Here is a 16622-nt window from a genome sequence, read left to right as displayed (position 1 = left end):
TCCCCTTGTCAACGCATTAATTATATTTAAAAGTCAGAATCTATTTGAGGAGGGGAGACGGCTTGGCAAAAGAGTGAAGGTCTGTGCAGCTCCAGCAACTGCTCTGGCCAGCTGGGTCTCTCTCTCTCTCTCTCTCTCTCTCTCTGTCTGTCTGTCTCTCTGTGTCTGTCTTCCTCCTGCTGCCTGAAGAGCAGAGCGAGGGCTGTGACTGGCGGAGGCGGCTTGAGAGAGGGTTAATGCTCTCCGCCAGGCAGGGAAGGTTAGCAGAGGGATCAATGTGATTAAGGCGGTAGGAGAGGAAAGATGCGCCTGCTGCCTGGCTGTGGTGGCTGAAGGGTGGTGCGCGGGGAGCTGCCTGCCTGCTTGCCTGCCTGCCTGCCTGCCTGCTTGCCGCAGAGAAAGGGCCGGATATGACCAGGGACGGTCCTCTGCCTGCGTTGGAGGGCGGCTTCACCTGTGGACCTGCTCCCGCCAACCTGCCAGCGTCTACCTGGGCGAGGAAGGAGGACCCACCTGAGCTGCCCGCGGCCGCCTCCCTTTCCCCCCGAGCTGCATCCTCCTGCCAGAGAAAGGCAGAGTCCGCGGCGAAGAGACGCTGAAGGCGAGGCGGGCAGCGCACTGGCTGGAAGGACAGCCGGGTACCGAGGCAGGAGCTGGGCTGGTCTCCCCTCTCGGCTGGCCGCGGGAGCCTTGCGGGAGAGGAAGCGGGCGGCGAGCGGAGCCCAGACGTGGCTGGGAGGCGAGCAAGGCGCAGGGCATGTGGAAGCTGGCTGCCCTCTTGTTCCAGAGCATCTTGAATGGTGAGCCGGCGGGTCGGGCGGACTTCGGGGCCGGTGGGCGAAGGGCGGGGGGTTGCGGGGAGACTGGCGCGTTGACCGAGTCACTTCTCGTTTCTCTTGAAGCCTTGTGACCAGCGCTGGGACGAAGGAAGAAATTGCTCTGTAATACCCGAAATTAGCTTACTTAGCAAAGTGGCAGCTTGTAAGCTGCATGCCATGCCCCTGTCTCTTTCGGTAGCGAACTATGCGTGATGAAATGGAGAAGTCTGCGTCCTTTCCTGTTCCCCTTGTAACAATACAGGGTTGTATCCTACAGTGCGTATATCTGCAGGAAGGACCTTGAGCTTCTCAAAGGTTGAGAAAGAAGAAAGCGGCTGCATTTCCCATAATTTTTTTTAATCTTGCAGAGTCCCATTACTTTTTAGGCAATATTATAGTTCAGGAACTATGATATCAACCTGCCTCTCTATCTCTTATGGCACTGGGGATGGTACTTGTTCTGTACTCATCCTCTCATTTATGTAAAAATATGCACTGATAAGCATTACGTCACCTGAAAAAGGCTGGGGGGCTCTTTCAACCAATTTCAAAGTTATAGAAGTGAAAAGGTAAAATGTCAGTTGAATGTTTTTGTAAATGTACTATTTCTTCACAATATTTTTTCGTCTCTTTTATGTATTTTTTAAATGCCTAGCTAAAGGTACTTCTATTAAACACCTTGGCTCAATTAAATGATGTATGGTATTACTTTTGAAGAAAAGATGCCCCATATTTCCAAACCTACGTGATACTAAAGGCTTCTTGGAGGTGAAATAGAGAATAATGCCAGGTATTATGCTGTTGGATGCTGCTGTTAAATGGCATTCTGTTTTTTTCAAATTTGAGAGGACAGTTCTCTTCAAGATGTAATTACTATGCTGGCAGTTAAAATAGAAATATATTTTAGTTTCCAAAATAGGAAAAGCAGGCAAACAGAACAATATTGGTAGTAAGGCTGAATGAGGACTGAAGCATGGGTGGGGGTGTGCGGGGAGAATAGAAAGATACAAATAATTGAAGCTCCAAGCAGAGGGCGAGAAATGAATGTTGGATGAGGGTTCCTCCAGGTCTGCTTAGCTATACCCTGGAAGAAAAAAAATATATTGGCAGACAAGGCAAATTTAGCAATAAGGAATGAAATGAAGGAATAGTTAGAATGCTCCCAGATATGGTTCCACAGGGTAAAATGATTAACTTTGGGAAATTGTCATAGCATAATTGCAACAAGTTCTATCATTTAAGGGAGGTGATTTTCTTTTCTTTTCTTTTCTTTTCTTTTCTTTTCTTTTCTTTTCTTTTCTTTTCTTTTCTTTTCTTTTCTTTTCTTTTCTTTTCTCTTTCTCTTTCTCTTTCTCTTTCTCTTTTTCTTTCTTTCTTTCTTTCTTTCTTTCTTTCTTTCTTTCTTTCTTTCTTTCTTTCTTTCTTTCTTTCTTTCTTTTTTTCTAGTAGAAATAGTTCCCTGCGACCTCTGCAGGAAGACACCTTTTAGAATACAGATTTCCTGTCTTTTGGGAAAAAAAATGCCACGAAAGTCTATTTTTAACTGATATTGTTACCTTGAGCATAAATTAGCGTTATCAGAGGATGCAAACAATTTGCTTTAAATTATATAACCAAATTAAAGAAGAAAAAACAACATCTAAATGTCCAGCTTTATATAGTGCATTCTTGTTATAAACACCACAATGGAAACCCACACAGGAAAAATAGTGACTTATGTGTGTGTGTGTGTAGGGAGGTTATAGGGGAAAGGTCTGTCACTTCATCAGTTTTAGCCTTTATACCTATACAGTTGCTAGCAATGTGAACATTCATTTCTTTATCCAGTAAAGCAAAGCTGATGAGATATTTAGCTTTTCAGTTCCTTGATAAATAAACCATGAGGATGTACTGGGAGATTCAATATGTGCACATATGAATGTCAATAATGGAAAATCAGAACTGTAAATTTAATACAAATTATATCCTTCATTAATGCCACTCTTTCCTTCATCATAAAGTGCTAGATGTTTCTAAGGTAATTTAATTCAATTTTCTTTTAATATTAATAGAAACACCTGAGTCTTTTTGCATCTGATTTCATAGGAAGACACTAACATTCAAATTGGTTGGGAGTAGAAGAAATATAATGAAAATATCTATTCTGGTATACATTCCTTAAACAAAATATATGACCCCAAATAAAATAATATTGTATCATAAAGTTGTTAATAAGGTTTTGATAAAAATGAAAGGTTATCAAGAGTTGACACTTCTCTGTTATAAATGCTCAGTCACAGTGATTAATGCTTTTAAAGCAGTTGAATAAATTTCTTTTGCTTGGACTCAGAAAGATGTTGTTATTATTATTACTTGACTGGCTTTTTATCAAAATAGATTATTCTGTGGTAATGGAATGATTGCCCAGTTGTTCTCTAGTATTGTATTAATTACTTTCTCTTAGAGGTTTTCTCTTTGGAACAAGAATATGCTGTTGCACATATATTTGTTTCTGTTTTTCTATAGACACTGAGGTAAAATAAGAGTAACATGTAAAACTACCATTTTATTAGTTGTGATTTATATCTTACCTAAATTTAATTCATTTTTAAAACACATCATTGGTCCCAATTTAACCTACTTTAGAAACATAGTTGTGCTTTGGCCTAGTCTGTTAAGGTATAGAAGAATCTGCTTGCTGTATTAAATACAATGTATCAGTTTTATTGATAATTCTTTTATTTTGAGCAAAGTTGCTAATTATTATTTCTAAATTAGTTTCTTTTCTGATTTTTAAAACTTAGATAAAAATGCTATCAATTGTAGATGTAATTCTGTATTTGTAAGAAGAGAGCTGTATATTTTCAGAGCAGTTATGTTAATTACTTTGATGCCAACAAAACTCATGTAGCTATAGCCTTTCTACGAGCTGTGACAACTTCTGATTTTTTGCTTCATCATATTAAGGAATTTTTAACACAAATATATTAAAAAAAAGAAAATTTATGTAATTGTAATTCATATTGAACCCTGCAATGTATAGATGAAACATTCGGTTTAAAATTGACCTTGAATTGTTTAGATTGCTTGCTTGCTTGAAATATTAACTTAGGACCGCTAGAGCTTTTTTTTTTTTTTTTAAGTCAACTATAAGTATTTTATAGGTAATGAATGCTTATGCCAATCTGTTATTTTTTTCTTTCTCTTGCTTGTGTTGCATAAGGTTTGTTGATGCTCAGAATAGTCAAAAAGAAATCAATAAAAACTAGGATGCAACCAATAAACTAGAAGCAATGCTAAAAATAAATACCTATTAAAAGATTCTTCTTGATATTTATAATGCATGCACTTGTCCATCTTTTACAGAATAGAGTGTTTTTATTTTATTAGTAGATTAAAGACATGGAAGAAAACCTAAACTGGACAAGAAGTAGTAGCACTTTACATTTAATGAGGGCATAAAAGTCATAGTTCAAAGTAATATAAATGGTTCTCTTTTAAAAATAAATATTAAATTTATTTCTGCTCTGCTATTTGGGGAGTGAGAAAGTATATGTATTGGTGCAGTAGATGTTGAATTTAACCATCCTTTGTTATCCTTTTTCTTAATATTTGAAAGCAATATTTAATAGAAAACACATAATTAGTCCTTCTGGATCTGAGAGGTGACATGATACATAGGGCTTGTATATGAATCTCATCTCCATTCATGTAGGGTTGCATGCTGAATAGTGCTTCTGGACAGGGAGACCCCCCTGATTATATCATGGTGAAGGTCTAAAAATTTAAACATTTTAAATGGCTGTGTTTTAAACAGACGTTATACATTATGTATTCTTTTAAAAAAGATAACTGCGTTTTTAATGCGTATTGCTTTAGTTTTATAATTTTATCTGTATTTTATTGATGGCCATCTTGAGTGATACTTTTAATAGACAATTGGAATATCAATGATTCAAAGAAATTGATATGAAGTAAAAAGATATCCCAGCATCTCAGTGAAAGAATTCATAATGCACACCTATACATGTGCATAACTGAATCAGAATTTGAATAGAGTTTTGGAATTGGCATACTGATTTGACTAACCATTTCATATCATATAGGCATTAAGTGTAATATGCAGTCAGTGGCTTGGTTGTAGGGAAAAATGATTTCTCTAATCCTTGTTGACCATATTTTCTTTCTGGCAGTGACTGCTAACAAGGGAGAGAGAGAACATTTGCATTAATTAGGAAGGCAGGTGCATTTCAGACAAATAATTCCTGAATGCATCAAGTGGTGGCCTAATAGCATGGCCTTTTAATATGCATCAGGGTTAGTCTTTTTGATGGATTTCCCCAGATACACCACGAGATTATGAACCATTGTGCTGCCTGCTTGCAAGCCTGTGTTGGAGGACACTAGTGGGCAGCAAACCACGCAAGACTAGGAACATTGCATAGCATTAGGAGAAATAGAGAGCAACTCTTCGGTGGATGGAATACATCTTAACAGCTTTTCAGCGTCCTCTACTTCATCACTTGGCATGTCACTTTCAGACAGCGCTGTTTTGCTTTCTTTTCTTTACCAAATGCATGCTTGAATAGTAGCTTTTACCTGTAATAAGGAATTGAGAAGGTTTTGTGTCAAAATGTGCATTGTTATTAACTGCAGTGAAAACTAATTATAAGAGAGGAAAGTAGAACTGATGAGAAGAAAGGATCTAGAAGCCTAGAAGTTTTTCCTGCCTTCAGGGTTTGTCCTTCAGGCTTTCCAAAGTAAGAGATTTCAGTACTAACATCTGTGTTAGTGAGAAGAGGACTGTAATTCAGAAGAGACAATCCATGCAAGAAATCCTACATAACTAGCTTGAAGCAGGAACCAGAAAGCGGCCTTAAGGAGAGAGCTATCAGGGTGACCTCACAAGGCTAGATTAGAGGGGCATTTCTGGCAATGTGAGTAAGTAGGGTGCAGTAATTATTTAGGCCACAATGATCTTGTAATACCCTGAATATTCATAATGTTTGTTGTCTATATTACATCTGGATATGGAGATGTACCAACACATGCATGCTTGTGTGTATATGTATCATTTTCTGAAGGGATAGGTAAATAGATAATAATGGCAGCATCCTTCATGCCATAAATTGCATTACCTGTCCCTTCTTTGGTGTTATTTTCTGTTAGAAATTTATTTTGTGGCCTGTGCAATATACAAATCTACAATATTTCAAAATACCTATTTATAAAGTCCTTCAAAAATACTTCAGAAAGATTTGATAAGTGATTGATAATTGTTTTATTGGGACAATATACAATACATATACTATTAGCTACCAGCTCATAGTTCGTGCTTTAGCCCAGCCATGATAATACTGTGATTTCTGTTAAAAATACTTTTAAGTATTAGCACAGTGATTATTAAAGGTGTTTTGAGTTTTATTACATAATACTCTTCAGGATTGCATAACTATTATATAAATTTTAATTGACCATTTGTGTTTTGATTATTAAATAAGTGTGCATGTATATAAAACAATATTCTCTTGTTTTAACTGAAATTTAATATCTTTGTCAGATGCCATATCTTGAATATCCAGATAGGCTAGCTGATGCATTTTATGTGGGGCTGTGTTTGGAGGCTTGAAAGTTGTATTCAGAATATGTTCATCCAGTTGTTGTTTGTAAGGACCCAGTATATTATATCAATTCCATTCCAAGGGCCATGCTATTGGAAAAGACACCTACACTTTTAACAGGTTGATCCATAGCGGATATTGATCACAACAGTCAGCTCTGACTGTTTGGTGACTAGACTAACCTGCACAAGGCATAGAGCTTTCTCAGTTGTTGAGCTGCTGTTATTGTGGAATTCACCCAATGACAAATTTATTTGGTTTCCTAGTTGGCTGATTCTAAAATGGGCAAAAATGCTTATTTGTTTTCATTCTTGTTTAACTGATAGATTTTGAATTATACTTTTATTCATTGGTTTATTTTACAATATTTATAACCAACCCCGATACTTATTTATTTATTTGCTAAATTTCTGAGCTGTCCAATTCCAAAATGACCCTATTCACAAATTTAAAAGAAAGATTATTATATAACAACAACGAATGGCTGAGGGAACAAACATATTACATTTGTACATCCCCCCTCCCCCCCAGACAAATGATCCTATCTCAAGCATCCTAAATGAAGGCTGGGGTGGGGCGTTGGTTGGGAACAGGTTTTTAAAGATTTCTTGAAGGCAGGTAAGTTGGAGTCTGTACAGATCCAGGGATGGGGAGAGGGAAGGATGCTGATCCATTTGGCAGAGGTAGTGATAGAGAGGGGCCCCTTCCTAGCCCTGCTAGGTTACGTTACTTAATCAGGAAGATCCAAGCCACCCTGTCAGAGTGAACAGGATGGGAAGATGCTATAGGAGGCATGGAGTTCCTTAGAGAGCTAGGCCCTATGCCTTATAGGTGATAACCAGCATCTTGAATTACACTGAAAACCAATTGGTAACCAAGGTAGCTCACATGGGAGGGGTGCTATATGGGCATCATGAGGCTTGCCCATTATTGCTCATGATGGACCAGCTGAGGCTTCCAGTATAGGTGTCCTTAAAACTAATCTAATCTGTGGGCCTGATGTATGCTTGGAACAAAACTGCTTTAGCTTGTTTCCTGTCTGTACGAGGATATTCCATAAAATTGGGAGTGCCACTGAAGTGGCCTAATGTTAAGCATTATTACCATTTTATTACTAAATTTGGAAATAATTTGTACCCAGGTACAAGGCTAAGGTCTGTATGTAGGTGAATTTCAGGAATTCTGCAATAAAGATTAGGACCCTGTTAGGTTCTGAAACTCTGGAGGTATGCTGCTCTTGGGAATGTCCACTGCTAATTAAGTGGTAATATTCTATAGTCTCTTGTATACTGATCACTAATTTTGGGAATTACTTGCTGATTAAAGGAGGAAGCTTGGGGTATTGTGAGTTTGTAATGAAAAGTTCTATGGATGCTAGGAGGGATCCTCAGTTGGAAGTGGAAGATGGATATAATGGAATCTGCAGAAATAGTTCATCTTTATACTGGCAGAAGAATCAGTAGCTCTGAGTTTTTTTCAGCTCTGATTTATTGTCAGTGTGAATTTTTCATTTAATGGATATTTAGTTTTTGGATATTAAGTTGTTGTATAGTGATTCATATTGGTATTTGCTGTGAAAAATGTTTACTTCAAATGAAATAACATTTTGTTAATATTTTTATGTATATTCAAGTGGGTGTTGAAACAGTGTTACGTACGGAATGTACCTGTTAAAATTCCTGTCAGATAGTGATAGCCACATATTTTTCCAGGTATTTACTTTCTTTACCCTGGCCATAGCACTATACAGGACAGAGTAACTCTGTTTATGTTCTTTATTTCTATATTACCACATCTGATATGGTCTCATGGTGTTGTTTTTTTTTTTTGCCTTGAGTCAGTGTTGATGACTGAAAATAATATTATTACAGAAGAACAGAACAATATACTGTAGAAATCATCCTTAAAATTCTCACAACCTTTAATAAATGAGTATATTCAGAAATAATAGTACTAAGACATGTACTGAAGACCGTTCTTAAATAAATGCTCTCTTTAATAGTTCAGTTTTTAAGGTTTTTCCAAAGAACAGGGGTGATGGAACCATCCAGATTTTTGGTGAGAAACTGGATGGGTGCCATTGCTGAGAAACAAGATGTTCTTGCTCTCCCTGGATCTTGTAAGGGGGAGGAACTTGAGATGCACACACTGGATGGACAGGATGGACTTGACGTAGACTGTCTTGCAGATAGCCAGGTGCCAAGCCATGTAGAAGTTCATGGATCAAATCCAGCACATTGCAATGATATGAAGTGATATGTTGTAAGGATGAATTAATTGCACAAGAAATATAGCCCAGTAAAAAAGCTCAGGCTGTTACAATTTTATATTCTGGCAAAGAGGTTTCATATACAAGTACCTAAGTAAATTCTGTGTGCCAGGTGGGTACAAAGGCTACTGAGTTGCTTGTGCAGAAATTACTGACATTTTTGGCACTTTGTCTTTTGCTCTCTCACACATACAAACAGAGAGAGAAACGCACACATACAGTCTTTGGTTTGATAAGCCTTGCTGGTTAGTAGCCTCTGAAATGGGCTCAAAGTATGCTATGCTAGGAAAGAATTTAGATGGCAGGGTAAACATTATGGGTAAACATTATTTCTAATAAATAAGCAATAGATAAGTCAATTTAAAGTTATATTACATTTGCCCACTGTCATAGGAGTTTCTGGCATTATGTAAAAGTAGAGTTTTTACTATATCATACGGTTCTTTAGTATTGCATCTTAAGGAAATACAAATAAACAATATTCCACTTTTAGAATAGTTAGGTCTTTGCCCATGTAGTTTATATGTGAGAAGGGGAAATTACATCTAAACCGTTTATTCTGTAGCCTGTTTCACACAGTCTGTGCATATTACCTATATGAAGACTATGTGTGTGTAAATGCATAAGTTCCTCCCCCCTATGCTTTCCGTATGTGGCTCTTGGATCATGGCCAGAGAGATTAATCTCTGTCTTTCCCGTCCTTCTGTTTAAGCTATTGTTACTCAGAAGGCAATGAGGAAAAGTGAGACAACAGTAGAAAGTCATGTAAATAAAGGAGAGTCACCTCCACATTAAATGCCCACTGCCTGCACAATCCTTTTGTAATTTGGAAAGAAGTGATGGCAGCACTGGATTGAATTAGGAGTCCAATGACTGGCAGCAGATTTGGAAGGAGAGCAGAAGTGACCCATAAAGCCCTCTTTAAACTCTCAAGCACAAGGCCAGATGAGGTTATATGGGCATCAGGATAGGTTGATGAAATACATTCCAGGTGTCTGACCCATGCCTGCTCATTCTGAAGACTGAGCATGTGGTTACTTAATCTAATGATGTAAACTGTGGAAGAAGCACAGTGTGTGAGATCTTTCCAAGGCTATTTACTTCATGGGGATGATGAAAATGGTGCCAGTGTCCAAACATAAATTTGTCTCTCCAATTTCATATTGTTTACTGTACCTCATTAATTGTAGGCAGCTGCTTGCATGCTTACAGTTTCCACCCTATGATCTCTTTTTGACTCCTTTTTTTAAGGAACACAGTATTATTACCTTGACAATTTGGCTGTGAAACCATTGTCAGAGAAAATTTGACTACAGCATGTAAGCCATGTTCCTTGAGAATGTGAAAGTTAGATAAAATAGGAAAAGTGCAATTTACTAATTTTGTTACAATTTGATTAGCATCTCACTACTTTCAAATATAATAGAATTAATCCAAATATATGACAACATGCTATATTGATTATTTAAAATGAAAGGTTGTCTCTACTGAAAAGTTTAAATACCTACTTCTAGGAATTTTTTTAGTTTTATGCATTTAGTAATTCATTATTACAGTAAGATATGTGAAAAGAATGATGATGATGTGGAACGAATATTGTGGCATCAAAAATATAAAGCATTTTCAGTTCTAACAATTAGCAGCATGTACTGGATTTTATTTCAGTATTTTCCAACCAAGTTGTGAGTATACCTGCATTAAAATGTTTGCCTCTTGTACCAACGTACCTGAGAGTAAGCCTCATTGAAGTTAATAAAATATATTTTTGAGTAAGCATTGATTACTGCATGGTAAGTATTGATATTTCAAACATACAAACTAAAAAAAATAGTATAATATCAACATCACTTGGGAAAACATATATTTCCCAAATTTATTATTTCATACTATATAATAAACATATAGAATAAAATGAACTATAAGTTCTGCTCTCATCTGTTTTGGAACCACTTCTAAGGTATCAGGATAGATTTGGAACTGAACAAAGCAAAGATGCCCCTTTCCCAATGTTTATTCATTCTGGCACTTGAGGTTTTAAATTGAGAGATGACAAGGTGAGAGAATTGCTGGAGTGAAAGTTAAAAAATAAGTTTATAAACTAAGGGCATTTGCGGATGATGTGGTTTCAATTTTGGAGAAGCATAAATGTATCAATGGAAAAACTAAGATAATTTGGTGCATTGGCTGGATTTAAAATTAATAAGGGAAAAACAAAGATGCTGACAAAGAATATGAAGATGGAGGACCAAAAAGAATTGTCTGTGAAAACTGGTTTTCAGATTGAGAAAAAAAATAAAGTATTTGCATATCATAACTAACATGAATTGTATGTTATTTTAAAATAACTATGTTAAAGTGTAGAATGAAATTAAGAAGGATTTATTAAGATGGGGAAAATTGCAGTTGCCATTGTTGGGAAGAATTTCTGTGGTAAAAATGAATGTGTTACCTAGAATGTTGCTCTTATTTCAGACAATACCTGTTTTGAGAACTGATGCACCATTTAAACAGTGGCAAAAAGACATATCCAGATTTACATGGCAGGGGAAAAAAACCAAGGGTTAAACATCCTCCAAGATGCAAAGGAAAGAGGAAGACTGGGATTACCTGATTTTAAGTTATATTTTGCTGCCTGCTGTTTGGTTTGGATGAAGGAATGGCTGTTGTTACAAAATAAGAGACTTAGATTTAGAAGATCATGGTCTGAGGTTTGGGCGGCATAGTTATTTATGCTATGATAAAGTTAAAGTAAATGTAGATTTTAAAAATCATTATGTTAGGGATTCCATACTACAAATATGGAATAGATACAAACCCCGGCTATGCCTGAAAATACCTTTGTTGGCCTCAGCTCAAGAAGCATTTTATAGAAAAGAAACAGTGGGCAAAGACAAATGGTTAACATATAAAGACTTGCTAGCACAGGAAAATGGGGAGCTTAAGATGAAATCAAGAGAACAATTGACTGTAGAGGGATTTCATTTTCAATGATTCTCATATGCACGATTAAGAAAAAGATTTAATATAGATAAAAAAGTACCAGGAATAGAATGTGATAAAATGGAATTTGAAAATGAATTAAGTACCAATGATGAACATGTGATTGCTAAAATGTATACACTTTTGTTGAGATTTGAAATGGAGGAAGTGCAAGTTAAAGAATGTATGGTAAAATGGGCCAAGAATTTTGGTTATAATATTCAAATGGAACAATGGAGAGAATGTGGTTAAAAAGTCTGAAATTTACATTGTCTTATAAAAGAACACTTTTTAAAAATGATGCACCGTTGGTATATGACACCAGAGAAATTGTCTAAGATGTACTTCTAATCTCTGTTGAAAATGTGAAAAACATGAAGGGACACTTTATCATGCATGGTGGATTTGTGAAAAAGCGAAAAGATACTGGACACAAAGATACTGGACACAAATACATGATGCACAAATATGTGATGCAGAGAGTTTTAAAAATTAACATTCAGATGAAATTGAAACTTTTCTTATTAGGACTTGTAGAGATTCAACTAGAAAAGGCTCATGGACGATAGGTTTTATATATGGTAACTCTAGCAAGGCTATTATGTGCACAAAATGGAAGACTACAGAAACACCAGTAATGGAGGAATAGCTTGTGAAGATGGCTGAGTTTGCAGAAATGGCTAAACTGACTTGTTTGATTAAGGAGGGAACTACAACTACTTTTATAAAAGACTGGAAACCCTTTACAGTGGTACCTCGGGTTACGAACGCCTCTGTTAACGAACTTTTCAGGTTACGACCAGCTCCGGCCGCAAAAATTTACCTCGGTTTGTGAACTCCGCCTCGGGTTACGAACCGGATCCGCGGCCATTTTCCCTCCTGTGACATGGTCCGCGGCCATTTTTCCACCCCTGACACATGGTCCGTGGCCATTTTTCCGCCCTGACACGTGGTCCGTGGCCATTTTCCGCCCCCGACACGTGGTCCGCGGCCATTTTTCCGCCCCTGACACATGGTCCGTGGCTATTTTTCCGCCCTGACACGTGGCCCGTGGCCATTTTCTGCCCCCGACACGTGGTCCGCGGCCATTTTTCCACCCCTGACACATGGTCCGTGGCCATTTTTCCGCCCTGACACATGGTCCGTGGCCATTTTTCCGCCCCCGACACGTGGTCCGTGGCCTTTTTCCGCCCCTGACACGTGGTCCGCGGCCATTTTTCCGCCCCGACACGTGGTCCGCGGCCATTTTTCCGCCCCTGACACGTGGTCCGTGGCCATTTTTCCGCCCCCAACACGTGGTCCACGGCCATTTTTCCGCCCCTGACACGTGGTCCGTGGTCATTTTTCCGCCCCTGACGTGTGGTCCGTGGCCATTTTACGCCCCTGACACGTGGTCGTAGGGAGGGGGACTCTCCCTCCAAGCAATAGCCGCCTCCCTGTCCTCCACGCTAGAATGGATTAACGGTAATTACATTGAACCTTATGGGGAAATTTCCTTCAGGGTGCGACCAATTCGGGGTGCGACCAGAGTCACGGAACGAATTAAGTTCGTAAACCAAGGTACCACTGTATAGAGTTTTTGCTGAAAATGGATAAAAATGAACTACTGATTTTGGGATTTATTAATTAAAAAGGTTTGTTTATGGGAAGAAGGGAACTATGCTATGCATTATGGGAGGGCAGCGATGGTAATTGCTATGTTTGTAACTGCTGCAAAGATTGGAAGTTACTTCTTTTGCTTTTTTGTTGTTCTTCACTTTTTTTTTAACCCTTTTATAATGTCTTTTTTTTCCTATTTCTTCTATGTTTCTGTAGTTTTTAAAATCTTTTTAAAGTCTTCTTTTAATAGAAATTATTTATTGAAAAAAGGATAGATACATGAAGTTTAAAGCTCTCAGTAGAATACATTTGTATATGGGTGTTTCCTCACTTGTTTGTTTTAGCAGGCTTACTTCAGAATAAAGTTGCATAGGATTGTAGCCAAAGTGTTCTAATAAGTTGCCTGCTGTTGGTTTTATTTTAATACAAAGCTATTTCGAGACAGTAATCGGATTATCATTTGAAATCCTTAGCTAATTAAAATAGATTGTGTCATACTAGCTATTTATCCTCTGCCGATCAGAAAGCATTAAATATAGGTTGTGTCTAATTATATCCATGTGATAAAATCGAATAAGCCAAGGGCACACAATCTGAGTCCCTAGTGCTGCATGTTGACCCCAGACACTTGGGTGTGTACTTCAAAGCCTTATAGACGTTGCTACCAGTCAGTCATTCTTAGTGCAACAGAAGGAGAAAATTATGATCCATGGGGAATTAACATATTAACTCTACTTAATTACTTTGCTTTAAATCAAATTAATTAAATTTAATGTAGTTAAATTTAAATGCGTATCACTCAAAGGTCAAGTGTGGCCCTTGGCCTGCAAGAAAAGTTGTGCAGCCCTGCATTAAGCTAGTGTCATTCATCGTTTTCTTACATCCAGTAGAACTTAAGCATGCAGCATTGGGCGCATAGTATTATTGAGTGGTTTTACTAGTATTGTTAACTCAATTTAATATTTGACTGTTTTAATTCAATAACAAATAAGACATCATGGTACAAAATTCTTTGGGATTATGTCCAGTGGCGAATAACATTCTTGCTTACTTATTCACTCAAAACCTTTCCTATACTACTCCTCAGTAGGGCTGTTTAGCTTATAAAATATTAGCTGGAATAAAAATAAAATACAGAGTTTTTTCTACATTTTGCTACAAAAATAGGAAAATAAAAACCTTTTTACCTCTTGTTTAAAAAGCAGTATCAGGCCAAGTGATCTCCCTTGAGGTGGGAGCACTAGAAGTGAGGGATCACAATGAAAAGGCCTTATTCCCTGTTGCACTTACTTCTTACATATCCTTTCTTCTCCCATGTTTCCACAAAAGTTATTTGCTTCCTATCCCTGAAAATAATGATGGCTTATGTTGTGCTAATTCAGAACTTGTTTTTGCTTGATGTTTTTAATATACAAACCAGATAGCAATCAAATAGTACCATGTTCCTTTACAGACAGCACAATTCACTTAATAGTTTTATTTATTAATTTTTTATCCCATCTTTATTTTTGGTGAACTTAAGGCAGTGTACATACCTTATGCTCCTGGCCTTCTATTTTCCACACAACAGCCCTGTGAAGTAAGGTGGTTTGGGCTGAGAAAGAGTGACTGGCCCAAAGTCACCCAGCTTTCATGCCCAGCACATGCAAGTGTGCGTGCGTGCATGCGCACGTGTGTGTGTGTGTATATATATAATATATATATATATATATAAATATAATTTGGAATATACCAAACAGCTCTAGTTGGACAGCAGAACTTCAGAAGTATTTCCTTTAGGAGTATTCGTAAGGATTCAGAATAAAACTGGAATTGGTTAAAATCCATGTTTTATAAAAGAATGTACCAGGTCTATTTATATATAAGGTTTAAAGTAAGTATTATGAAAAGAAAGCCTGTGCTAGCTGAAATGCTGTTAACGTATAAGCCTCTTTTCCCTCTACAATAAGGACATGACACCTAAACAGCAGGAGACAAAAACTGTTCTTCTCCAAGTGGGTTCTTTAGATTTGTAGGGATTACTTCTAAATTCTCCTTTGGAACAACCTGTCTCTGGATATCCATATTACTTCCTCTGTATTACATTTTTGGGAGCCATAAAACATGATCATTCAGAAAAATATGCATGGTACTTCCAAATGGTGGAGGATTTGATTTATTCCGTGTAATTGTGATAATTGATTTTTGTTTTTAATCTGACATTAATGCTGTAAGATTCTCAGAGCCTCTGCAAATGGAGTGGCATCTAAGTTGCAGTAATACATACATATTTATATAGCGGTAATACATATTTTGATAGTGGAGGGCACCAGGTTGGAGAAGTATGCTATAAGTTATTTACACCTCCAATATGAAAAAGAGCTAACTCTTGGGGTCCCAAAGGATGTAACTACAGATAGTCCTCAACCTATGACCATTTGTTCAGTGACCGTTTGAAGTTACGGCAACACTGAATGAAGGGATTTACGACCAGTCCCCGAAGTTACAGGCATTGCAGTGCCCCTGCAGTCATGTGATCAAAATTTGGGCACTTGGCAGCTTGCACGCACTTACAACCACAGGGGTGCTTCAACTCCCCCCCCCCGCCTCTCTCCTCCCATCTATGCCCTTTTGGCCCCCTGCAGTCCGGAGCCCTTGCTGCCCTTGCTGCCCTTCTCCATCTTTTTGCTCCTGCTGCTGACCAAGCATGCCCAGACTGGTCCTTCTCAAGGCAGCTGCTAGCTGCACAAGGCTTTCTTCTCCAGGTCATGCACAGTGGTTTCCTCAAGAGACCTGGGGAAGAAGGCCTCAAGTGGCCAGCAACTGCCTCACAAAGGGCTAGGCTGGGCATGCCTCATCAGTAGTGGAAGCAAGAAGTTCCTTTGTGTCGTGCTGCTGGGCTAGGGCTGAGCTTTGCGCTGCACTGCAGCTCAGGGGCTTTTCGCAGCCCCAGAACTGTGGCATGCCAAGAAGCCCCTGAGCCACAGTATATTCTTTCCCTGACCTTCCTGAGCTCACGCCACACTGCAGCATCCACCTCCCCCAACTTGTGCACTACCTGCGCCAGCCCTTCCAGGCCTCCACCACCCCATTGCAGCACCCCTGTTATCCTTATCTGGGACTTCTGCCTCTTGCCGCTTAACAACTTGGGGTTATGACAACAACTGGGACTGCCCCAGATTGCTGTTGCTAAGTTATGTGGTTAGATGATGTCACACTTTACAACTGCACTGTTTAGTGATGGAAATTCCAGTCTCAATTGTGGTCATAAGTCAAGGACTACCTGTACATGTAGTCCTCAAGTTATGACCAGTGTTATGTTCAGTGACTGTTCGAAGTAATGACAGTGCTGAAAAGGAGATTTATGACCACTCCTCG

This window comes from Python bivittatus, unplaced genomic scaffold, assembly GCF_059951505.1.
Source record: "Python bivittatus isolate LINGU-HERP-01145 unplaced genomic scaffold, Pbiv_v1 ctg000350_np1212, whole genome shotgun sequence".
NCBI lineage: Eukaryota > Metazoa > Chordata > Lepidosauria > Squamata > Pythonidae > Python > Python bivittatus.
The sequence above is the reverse complement of the archived record's forward strand: the minus strand, read 5'-3'. Positions refer to the sequence as shown.